Source organism: Octopus sinensis, linkage group LG24, assembly GCF_006345805.1.
Source record: "Octopus sinensis linkage group LG24, ASM634580v1, whole genome shotgun sequence".
Classification (NCBI taxonomy): Eukaryota; Metazoa; Mollusca; class Cephalopoda; order Octopoda; family Octopodidae; genus Octopus; species Octopus sinensis.
This window is the reverse complement of record NC_043020.1, coordinates 16,799,456-16,812,663: the sequence shown is the minus strand read 5'-3', so window position 1 is coordinate 16,812,663 and position 13,208 is coordinate 16,799,456. Positions and strand designations below refer to the sequence as shown.

General features: G+C 34.8%; 1 protein-coding gene across 1 annotated transcript in view; it reads right to left on the bottom strand.

Annotated features, from left to right (window-relative positions):
• LOC115224093 (syntaxin-binding protein 5) overlaps window positions 1-13,208 on the bottom strand; it is a 370,435-nt gene that overhangs the window by 89,612 nt on the left and 267,615 nt on the right. The gene's annotated exons all lie outside the window — the stretch shown is intronic.

Sequence of the window (13,208 nt, the reverse complement as noted above, 5' to 3'; positions counted from 1 at the left end):
GTAGAATGATAACATGTAAATTAGAGAGATAAAGATTTAGATCTGCTGCAGCTGGATTTACAGTCAATATTTTCATACATATATACATATACATACACACAAACACACACATATATATATATATGTATACATATATATATAAACACACATATATACATATATATATATAAACACACACACACATATACATATATAAACACACACATATACATATATATATATATAAACACACACACACACATATACATATATAAACACACATATACATATATATATATAAATACACATACACACACATATATATATATATACACATAGATATATATACACACACACACACATATGTATACATACATATACATACAACACACATATATATATATAAACGCACATACACACACACACACATATATATATATATATATACATATAGATATATACACACACACACATACACAAACGATGAGTAAACACTAGAAATAATCAAATAATTAATTTTGCTGAGATTCTCTGAGAGTGAGAGAGAATTTACTGGACTAAATTAAGATGAAAACTATCACATTATTGCAAAAAAATTTCTATAACATTTCTCCTTGTTTAGTTGTAAATTACAGATAACAGAAAATGTAATTGTATAAAACTGAAAACAGAAATCTATTTTAGCATAATAATGTAATTCAGACTTGGGGAAAAAAAAATACATTAAAAAAGAAATCAACAATAAAATGAATTGTGTGTGTGTGTGTGCATTCACACGTGCATAGTATATTGGTTGTGAGGTTAAGCTGATACTTTACAATACAAATATATATTATTTCATGATAACCAAATACAAAATAGATACCAGCATGATATATGCCATTACTGATTGTCATTATTATTATTATTATTATTATTGTCATCATCATCATTATCAGGTCAGTGAACTGGCAGAATTATTAGCATGCCAGGTGAAATGCTTAGCAGTAACTCATCTGTTGCTACGTTTCAGTTTCCATCTACCAAATCCACTCACAAGACTTTGGTCAGCCCAAGGCTATAGTAGAAGACACTTGTCCAAGGTGCCATGCAGTGGGACTGAACCCAGAACCATGTGGTTGGTAAAGCAAGCTACTTACCACACAGCCACTCCTACGCCTATGGTTGGTGTTAAGAAGCTTTAGAAACGATGCCAAAACAGACAACAGGAGCTTGGGCAGCTCCTATCAAACTGTCCATGGAAAGCAGACATTAAATGATGTTGATGATGATGATGTTGTCTGAAAGTAAACTCTATCTCTTTTGTTTCATCAAATACCTTCTGTGTAAAATGAAGAAGTGATTAAGAATTAGTATTAGACTTTATGCCAGGTGGTATTTTGTTTTAGTTAAACCCCTTAATGTTCTGATTTTAAACCAGTTTAACTTGTCCTCTTTTGGGGTCTGCAAAATGATTATCAGGTGGGGAACCAAATTCATAACAGGCTGATGAAAACCTATAACCTGTCACTTCATAGTCAAGTGGTTGGCTTCTTAACTGACCCTCCTATTGATGTGGCCACCCCACAGTATTAAAAAGCAAAACCTATCAAAGGTGGATGAGCATTTTGAGGCAAAGTTGTGCTCATATCTTGGGGAAGAAGAGAAACACTACCAGGCTTACAGGATCCAGTGAAACCGGAATTGAGGTACACCAATTTTAGCATTTAGATTACCCTGTCAAATGTAATACTTATCTATTCACATTGTTTTGAATTAAATTATGCATTATTTGTGCATGCATTTTCCTTAGCCTAAATCAGAAATAATAATTTTTTTATTATATCTATAAAAAGAAAATAAACAATTATTATTAGTATTCCAGGTGGCAAGCTGGCAGAATAGTTAGCACACTGGGCAAAATGCTCAGCGGAATTTCGTCTGTTCTTAAATTCTGAGTTCAAATTCCACCAAGGTCAACTTTGCCTTTCATCCATTCTGGATTGATAAAATAAGTACCATTTGAGTACTGGGGTTGATGTAATCGACTATCTACCTCCCCCAAATTTCAGGCCTTGAGCCTATTGTAGACAGGATTACCATTATTATTATTATTATTATTAATTATTATTATTATAAAGGTGGCAAGCTGGCAGAATTGTTAGCACATTGGATGAAATGTTTAGCGATTTTTCGCAGGTTGTTACATTCTGAGTTCAAATTCTGCCGAGGTTGACTTTGCCTTTCATCCTTTCAAGGTTTATAAGTTAAGTACCAGTGAAACACTGGGGTTCATGTAATCGACTAGTCCCCTCCTCTGCAAATTTCAGGCCTTGTGCCTTTAGTAGAAAGGATTATTATTATTATTATTATTATTATTATATTATTATTATTATTGTCATCATCATCATTATCAGGTCAGTGAACTGGCAGAATTATTAGCATGCCAGGTGAAATGCTTAGCAGTAACTCATCTGTTGCTACGTTTCAGTTTCCATCTACCAAATCCACTCACAAGACTTTGGTCAGCCCAAGGCTATAGTAGAAGACACTTGTCCAAGGTGCCATGCAGTGGGACTGAACCCAGAACCATGTGGTTGGTAAAGCAAGCTACTTACCACACAGCCACTCCTACGCCTATGGTTGGTGTTAAGAAGCTTTAGAAACGATGCCAAAACAGACAACAGGAGCTTGGGCAGCTCCTATCAAACTGTCCATGGAAAGCAGACATTAAATGATGTTGATGATGATGATGTTGTCTGAAAGTAAACTCTATCTCTTTTGTTTCATCAAATACCTTCTGTGTAAAATGAAGAAGTGATTAAGAATTAGTATTAGACTTTATGCCAGGTGGTATTTTGTTTTAGTTAAACCCCTTAATGTTCTGATTTTAAACCAGTTTAACTTGTCCTCTTTTGGGGTCTGCAAAATGATTATCAGGTGGGGAACCAAATTCATAACAGGCTGATGAAAACCTATAACCTGTCACTTCATAGTCAAGTGGTTGGCTTCTTAACTGACCCTCCTATTGATGTGGCCACCCCACAGTATTAAAAAGCAAAACCTATCAAAGGTGGATGAGCATTTTGAGGCAAAGTTGTGCTCATATCTTGGGGAAGAAGAGAAACACTACCAGGCTTACAGGATCCAGTGAAACCGGAATTGAGGTACACCAATTTTAGCATTTAGATTACCCTGTCAAATGTAATACTTATCTATTCACATTGTTTTGAATTAAATTATGCATTATTTGTGCATGCATTTTCCTTAGCCTAAATCAGAAATAATAATTTTTTTATTATATCTATAAAAAGAAAATAAACAATTATTATTAGTATTCCAGGTGGCAAGCTGGCAGAATAGTTAGCACACTGGGCAAAATGCTCAGCGGAATTTCGTCTGTTCTTAAATTCTGAGTTCAAATTCCACCAAGGTCAACTTTGCCTTTCATCCATTCTGGATTGATAAAATAAGTACCATTTGAGTACTGGGGTTGATGTAATCGACTATCTACCTCCCCCAAATTTCAGGCCTTGAGCCTATTGTAGACAGGATTACCATTATTATTATTATTATTATTAATTATTATTATTATAAAGGTGGCAAGCTGGCAGAATTGTTAGCACATTGGATGAAATGTTTAGCGATTTTTCGCAGGTTGTTACATTCTGAGTTCAAATTCTGCCGAGGTTGACTTTGCCTTTCATCCTTTCAAGGTTTATAAGTTAAGTACCAGTGAAACACTGGGGTTCATGTAATCGACTAGTCCCCTCCTCTGCAAATTTCAGGCCTTGTGCCTTTAGTAGAAAGGATTATTATTATTATTATTATTATTATTATTATTATTATTAAGGTGGCATGCTGGCAGGAATTGTTAGCATGCCAAGTAAATGCTTAATGGCATTTCATCAGCCTTCATGTTTCGGTTTCATATTTAGTTGAGGTTGACTTTGCCTTTTATCATTTTTGGGAGTCAATAAAATAAGTACCAGTTGAGTACTGGGGTTGATATAATCAACTTACCCTTCCCAGAAATTGCAAGCCTTGAGCCAAAATTTGAAATTATAATCATTGTTGTTGTTGTTGTTATTATTATTATTATTATTATAACTAAGGTGGTGAGCTGGCAGAATTATTAGCATACCAAGCAAAAATGCTTAGTGATATTTTGTCTGCTTTATGTTCTGAGTTCAAATACTGCTGAGGTCAACTTTGTCTTTCATCCTTTTGTGGTCAATAGATTAAGTACCAGTGAAACACTGGTGGGGTTGGGAGTCGATGTAATCAACTAATCCTGTCTCACCAAATTTCAGGACTTGTGCCTTCAGTATGAAGAATTATTATTAACAGATATGCTACTAAAAACTGAACCCTTCTATTCACTTGTGCCACATCCTTGGTAGATAATCTACAAGCCTCTCTGTTTATAGGTGGAGGTCATATATGGCACTATACAGAGATTTCTTTCTGTTAGGATATTAAAGAAGACATTCCAAGTGAGAAATGTCAATTATCTCAACAAACTTCATAACATTAATACACAAAAAAATGTGGAATAAATAAATTGGTAAACAGTGGAAGGTGATTCAGTTTAAGAGTCTGCAATTTATAAATTAGTTCCAATTTGTAATTAGACCTAATTGTTTACATGACCATACACACACATATATCCAAGTCAGTCTAGCTAAGAATATCTTCTGTTTTATAAGATAAAAGTTTGTTATTGTGTTTCGAAATAAACAGAGTATAACACAACAGATAGTTTATCAATTAAATGGAAAATAAGAGGCAGCATTTTTTTTTATCTTGTTATTTAGAAAACAATAATTTAATACATTACAAATTTAGGTAATTCATTGAAAAAGAAAATTTTGTTTATTATCCTCATTATACCCTTAAAAAAAAAACACTGAGCTTACAAGTTAAGAAGAAAAAAAACTTTCATTAAATGTCTGGAAGTCATAGAGTTCAAATTGTTATTCTCAACCCTTTGGTGCCAACCCACTCGAGACTACCTCTGGTTCTATGATGCAAAGCTGAAAACATTCCACGATGATTTCTTTTTTTCTTTTAAGAAGCTTTTATTAGTACTAGCTTAATATAGAAATCAATGAAAAAGAACGTTATTTTACTAAATGCCTTGATTGTTTTCAAAACTGATAGAAACATAAAAGCAGCGTATTTCATTGGAAATACAGCCATGAAAGGGTTGAGGTTTGTTTAACAAAGAAAAAGAAAAACAATGAAGCCATAGCCAAGTCGACTTACTGTAGGATGATAAAAGTAAAAGGCGAGTGGAATTAAGTACAGCTGGAATGTAATAAGTTGGAGATAATTTGATGGGAAATGTTTTTCTTTAATAGGAAAATTAGATTTTGCTTGTCAGAAGTAAATATAATTATAAACACAAATATATCTTTTGAATGTATGAGAGAATAAAACTGCTAATATAGAATGAAGAATGTTAACACTCGTGTTTGTGCGTGCAAGTATGCATGCACTTGTGAGAGTATGAGTTTGACTGTTAGTTGCAGATGTATGTGTGTGTATATATGTGGGTGTTTACTTGTGTATGCAAAGACGTGTGTGTTTGTACAAGTATATGAATGTATGTGTGAGCGTGAGAGAGAGAGAGAGAGAGAAAGAGAGAGAGAGAGAGAGAGCTATTTATTAGGACTTTGGAAAATAGGTTCCTAAGTCTTTTAATCTCTTTACTCATTCTCTTCCATCAGTGGAATATAAGGTTAATTTGTCTAATTTTCCAAATAATATAATCTGTAACACATATACTCTTGTAAGTTACAGTTTAGCATCAACAGAACATTGGTAAACAAACCATTTCTCAAGCAATTCCACTCTTTATTCTTGGTTTGATTACCATTTGGGGAATCAACAGAATTGTTGAAGAGTTGGAAAGAAATGCTTTGCAGAATTCATTCCAGCTCTTTACACTCTACTTTCAAATCTTACTGAGCTCATGTTTGCCTTTCATCATTCTAGGGGTAAAAAAAATAAAATATCAGCCAAGAGCTAAGGTTAATATAATTAACTGTTCTCCTACCCCGCCCTGCCAAACTTCTGGCTCTGCACCTATGTTAAAAACAATTATTAAATTCAAATCTGGCTTTAACTGGTCAGACCTGTCTGCCATACAAACAAAGCTAATTATGAGCTAATGAGGGAGTTGCTATGTGGTTAGTCAACTTACTAGAAATAGATATTATATTGTCATCTTTAAAATGAAAAAGATGCATTAGATCAGTGTTTCTCTACCATTTTTTGCCTATGGACCCCTTTGATTCCCGTTTTACTCAGGCAGACCCTCATAGCCGTACCATTACATTTTTATAATTAAATACTCTTTTACTTGTTTCAGTCATTTGACTGCGGCCATGCTGGAGCACCGCCTTTAGTTGAGCAAATCGACCCCAGGACTTATTCTTTGTAAGCCTAGTACTTATTCTATCGGTCTCTTTTGCCAAACCGCTAAGTGACGGGGATGTAAACACACCAGCATCAGTTGTCAAACGATGTTGGGGGGACAAACACAGACACACAAACATACACACACATATATATATATATGTATATACACATATGTACGATGGGCTTCTTTCAGTTTACGTCTACCAAATCTACTCACAAGGCTTTGGTCAGCCTGAGGCTATAGTAGAAGACACTTGTCCAAGGTGCCACACAGTGGGACTGAACCCGGAACCATGTGGTTGGTAAGCAAGCTACTTACCACACAGCCACTCCTGCACCTCTACACAGCCACTCCTGTACTTTTTAGGAATTGTATAAAAAAACATCATTTAAATATTTTGTGTATTGGAGAAGTATAAGCAATTTCTTGCACATACATTTTTACAACAAAATCTGATATGGACATTCCAAGGGTCATATAGATACTGGTTGAGAACCACTAATTATATAATGTAGCCCAGAGTAGATGGTATGGTCAAGGCTGGAATACCTTTAATGCTTTAGCACTCAGATTTCTGTCTAATGTCATGCTTATTTATCACATTGTTTGAATTAATGTGCTATCTTGTTTATTTTTAGAATAATATAGTAGGATAAGTGTGAAAGGCTGGATCTGGCCAATTTGAAGATAATACAGGTAGATTATCTCTCTCTTTCACACACACACACACACACACAGATTTATATACTTAAAGAAGTTTTTCTCTTTGGCTCTTGAAAGTTTCCCTACACTGTGAATGAAAACAGAAACATGAACCTTGGAGAAGCAACAAAAGCTTTAATATAAATTAATAAAACTTTATAGTATGAAGTGAAATCTTACTCCCACCTTATTTGTTAATACACATACATGCAATATAAATACATACATATTTCAAAACATAGGCTCATAGAATGCTAGCTTTTTATTTTATTACGACTTTCTGACTTTACAAGACTTTTATATACAAGTGTATACAAGTGAAATTCAATGGCTTCTTCTATAAGTAAAAATCTTCATCAACCAATAAAGCAGACCTCAGAGACAATATAATCACTGATGAGGTTGAACAGACCAAAACATGTTGTCTATATCTGTAAGCAAGAACTGGATTTTCCTTAAGCATGTAAATTAAGAACCACTGAATTAGATAATGTAGCCCAGGAAGATCCATTTAACACTTTAGTATTCCATTCAGATTACTCAGTTAAATGTAATATTTATTTCACAATGACATTATAGGATAAGTGTGAGAAGCCAGATCAGGTCAGTTTGAACATAAAACAGATCGAATATTTGGGACTGGGTAGGGCCAGTTTCAATGGTTAATAATGCATAAGGCTGTGAAATTCATCTCATGGGACAAGTTTCAGCTTAGAATTTAACAACATTTGTGTTTTATTATTAAATGGTTCTACCAAGATGGAGATGCTTCAGTTTCAAGACAAACCCAAATCAAGACATTTGCTAAACAAAGGTGAAGTCATAATTATTAAAGATGAAGTCATAATTATCACCACCTTTTGATAATAATTGCTAAAAAAATTTTTGTTTTTGTATTTTTCTTGCAACTGAAATGGAAATTTAAATTAATTAAGAATATTTTGTATTATACAGCCTTCAACAACAACATTGTGTGTGTGTGTGTGTGTATGCATGTATGTATTTATTGGCCAATTGTCCATAAATCAGAAAAAAAAAGCACACTTTAAAAGAAATGTGTGGTTTCTTTTATATCATCAAATAGTAAAATAGTATATTCTTGGTTATAGCATATCATAGGTCAGAAAGTTAGCATTGCTTTCCCAATTTTAAACTTGGCAATACAGATAACTCATCAGACCTACAGGCCAGAAGCACATAGACTCTTTAATGCTGGAGGTAAATATACAATCTTGATAAATGCGAAAAAGAAAACAAGTGATAAAAAAACCCCCTTCTCTGAGAGGGAAAGAGTTGTCTCCCTTGTAGGAATTTTGGCCATGCCTGTAGATTTTTTTTTGTTATCACATCTGCAAAAAGGGAAGACAACATACAGGCAAAATCAATAAATTTTTCACCAGTTATGTCATAACCAGGAATATACTATTTGACAATGTAAGGTAAATATACGCAGGGTGTTTCAGCTAAATTTGATGACTTTTATGCCTCCTTTTTTTTTCAAGGACAACTTGATGAATTGGTCAATGGAGTTGGAGAGCATAAAGATTAAAGTTGTAGTTGAGAAAAAGTTAGTTGAAATGGAGGACTGGAAGCTATCAGAATAGTGGAAGAGAGCTACCTGTATCATGATGATTCACACCTGGTATCAAAATGCCAACATCATGACTGCTGCTCTAAGCTCTGTGAACACTGTAAAGGCTGCAAGAGGTGATATGGACATCATGAAAACCAGGTTCCCCCAAATTGTGATGGTCTTTGAATGTGACTCCAGAGAGGGTGACATCATGCATCCCACATATTTGGACAGGGCCTTAGGCTCAATTTAGACAACTAAGTGAAGCTGCAGGGGACTGTGGTCAAATCCTGGCTGGAGAGAGTTGTTATTGGAAGGCCATATTTTGGCAACAGGATTTGGATCTTTGCTATACCTCTGGAAAGAGTCAGAAGTGGTTGTTGGAGAACTTCTATGACTTCAGTTGCTTCAATTTCTGGCCTCATAATTCCCTTGGTTGTAATCCCAAGGGTTATGATGTGTGATGCACTGTTGAGAATGATACCAATTGCTCGGCCTGCAACACCAGGGCTGAGCTGGTGGTCAAGATCAAGGAGATGCTTGAAGATCATCCCATGGACAAAGTGAGAAATACATGCATCAGGTTCCAGAACCATCTTGAGCCATGGTTGAAGATGAGAGCAGCTACTTAGAGTAAGCTGTTATTTCCCAGTCATAATCTGTTCAATATTTTTTGATTGTTTAAAATATTTTTACTTTTGGATGGCATATTGTATTTTCGTTTCCTTTTATGCAAACTATCAAATTTAGCCTAACATTCTGTGTGTGTGTCATATACATTAATTTTTCGAGTCCACAAATAATGAATATTCATACACCAAAGCACTGTAAAAGGAACATAAAAAACATTTATATATAAGTTAAACAGATAAGTGAAGTGAGAGAATAGTTGTTTATTCCCTTAGCTTACAGCTGTTTCATAATCATATTAGTTATATAGCAGACATTATATCACCATTCACATGTATATAAAACATACATACATCTAAAAACAAAAGATAGTGACAACAGTTTAGAGAGCAAAATTGGATTTTTTTGGTCAACGATTTTTAATAAATAAACAAATGAATCCTGCCAGGAAAAGAAAAACGGACATTATGTACTTTTTAAAAAATAACTTAATTGATGGTTAATAGATTTAAAAAATTAATGATTATTCTGTTTGACAATTTACCAAACATTACTTTATTATTACTTTTTAGCTTTTTTTGGTTTATTTAAATTCCCTCCCCCAGTGAAAAAAAAAAAGTAACAGTAAGGTGCTTTAGAATATAGAATTTTGCATAAAACAGTAACTGGATACACATGAGTTCATAACAAAACTAAGAATTGATAAGCGTGCTGTATGTAGAACTCTAACTAACAGAAAAAAAAAACTTGTAGGAAAGAAAAAATATAAACAACCACCAAGGAAAATACAAAAAAAAGTTTGTTACACGACCAAGAATTTAAAAAAAAAAATCACTAAAAATAAGACATAAGTAGCCAGTGGTGACCATGTGCACATCCAAGTGTTACTAGCAACTAACTACTGTTAACTAACTAAATACTAAGTATAGAAGCATTGAGAAGGTGTGGTGTGTTTTTGATAGCAATATGATGGTGAGTCAGGGATGGGGGTGATGGATAATGGTGACAGCAGAAAAGTACCTTGTGACACACTAACTAATACCTGTACATACATACACACATACATACATATATATATATATATATATACACACACACACACATACACTTGAAGAAGGGTTGTGGGGTTTCAGCATAGCCTTGGCCTTGATGGAAATAAACTAACAGATGTGTGTCAGTGTGAGTGTACACATCTATGTATATACTTTCACAAGTTCTAGTCACTGGAGCAGGTAGCTCTTGATACTTAGTCTGGAGTTAATTTTAAGGATTTTTCATTGAATAAGATACATTTCTTCCAGAGTTACCTCTCTTTTGCAAATGCATATACTGCAATGTATTTACACCGACTTACATACATTGTCGTTTTTACAGTCTAGCTATATTTAATGCAAGGTATTCGTCAATTTGAAACTAAGATATTTTCTCAAGGTGACCCGCAGTGGGATCACACTCAGGACCATACAGCTGTGAAGTAAACACCTAAAACCCACAGTCATGCTAGTACCCTTGTACCCATGTACACACACACAACCATAGCCATGTCTTTAAGTGTAACCTTGTGAATAGAACTGGCAGACAGGAAACTGTATTGAGCTAACTCTTTCATGTAAAAAAAAATTGAGGCAATAGAAACACTACACATAACCTTTCTCCTATCCAGACATATAACCGCTGTCAGACTTTCTCGGTCAGAGGTTATGTTACCTCCTTTACAAATGTGTTTGAATACATTCCAGGTCAAAGATTCATTACTGATATTGTCTGGAGATCTAACATACAGTCAAGCCTCCAGAGGCTAGTTGGTTTCCTTACACATTACCTCAGGAATTTGGTTTGACTGTCCATTTCACGAAGATGGTATTCATGAGCCAAGATGTCACTAAAGTCCCCAGTATCAGAATAGGTAATAATATCAAATGAATAAAGGATGAATTCAGCTACTTAGAACCAACAGGCTCTCCAAACCTATTCCTCAAACCAAAGAACAGCAAGCAGATAGTGAAAGCTACTGGTGCCATGATCAAGTTCTTAAAGAGTTTGGCAAAATTCCAACCCCACCACAGATAGAGATTGCTGTATACAAAGTCTTATGTATTGTGTGCTCGAGAAGACCCGGCAAGCCAGATGAAACCATAACCTGTGGTCTATGCCAGGAGCATAACCAGCCCGCTTATGTGTACCTTTTCCTTCTTTGGTCACTAAACTCTGCTTGTGAAGACCTGTTGAGGCAAGTGAAATCAAAATCAATTCGATGACTGGCATCCGTGCTAGCAGGGTGCAAAGAGCACCATATGAGTGTGATCGTTGACAGAGCAGCTATTCAAGTATGATTGTTACCAGCGTCGCCTTACTGGCACTTATGCCTGTGCTAGCATGATGCCAAGAACACCATCTGAGTGTGATCGTTGTGATCGTTGCCAGAGCAGCCAACTGGCTTCCGTACCCGTGGCACGTAAAAGGGCACCAATCGAGCGTGATCGTTACCAACGTCGCTTCACTGGCACCTGTGTCGGTAGCACGTGTAAAAAGAAGGGCTAGATCACATACATGCATCAAGAGCACTGCAATAACAGATTTTATGTGTTGCATCTTCATTATTAGCCTTTATGTGCAGCAGCTGTGCTAAGGACTGCAACGCTGAGATTGAGTTAACCATGCTTCTGAGATGATAATTGGGTACATCCATCATCAATTCAAATTAACAGAGCCATCAGTATGTGTGTTTATGTTTGTGTGTGTTTAAGTTTACTGGCATTGAGCTGCCTCCCTTTATACTAAATATGCAAGTTAACAATTCAATAAATACGAGACTGAAATAAATACCGGGGTCTCAATAAGATAAATTATGTGGTACCTCAGAGACAGTCACAGTTCAAAGACTGAAAGCAATAACAGAATACACACACACACACACACACACACACCAGGCTCTACTCACATACACATATGCATTTATAGTAAACACTCACATGTGAGGTATACTTGCCATCTCAATAGGGCTAACCACTAGGGGTGAGTGTTACTGTAGCTTGTAGCCCCAGCGTACGACAATCACCGGTTTTCGAAAACCGGTGATTGTCGTACGCTGATGACAGGTCAAAACCTAGAAACTGCAGTCCATGCATATCACTTAGGTTGACGAGGGAAGGGTGACCTCCCTTTGCAAATACCATAAGGGCACAGAAAGTGTGCCTAAAGCCAGCTGGAGACGATGTTCTCCTGGGGCTACAAGCTACAGTAACACCCACCCTTAGTGTTTAGCCCTATTGAGATGGCAAATATACCTCACATTGTCGTACAGTTACTGTTTATATCTCGTTCACAGATTTATTATTACTCACATGTGCTTGTACCACAAAACAAACAAAAACCACATTTATCTTTCCATTTAGTTTTAAATGTCAGCTGTATGGCTTATAGTTTATATTCTTTCAACTTGAAAGAGCAAACACTGTATTTTTCTTAATTTTAAATATTCATTTATATTTCAGTAGCAAAACAAATGACAGACGTTTATTTTTAGACATATATTTTGTTTCTAAATATCTTTCAAATATCTATTATGGCAATAATATCTATGGGAGTTATCCGAATAAATCCTTTTAAATATTATATTATATTACTTTACAGATTTTTTATGATAGGAACTGATTAACTAAGTACAAAGGATTTTTCTGCATAATTCAGATCATTTCCATACCAAGTTTCCAATAAGTTACGTATGCTTACTTCTTTATAAATTTTGATAAATATTCTATTGAAATATACAATATGTAAGTATGTGTATATACATATATATTTATGTGTGTATATATATAAATACACATACACACAAACATATATATTAATCTAAGGAATTCTAACTTTGTCTCTTTTCACGTTTTATTTACAATCTTGTAATAATATAATATAATG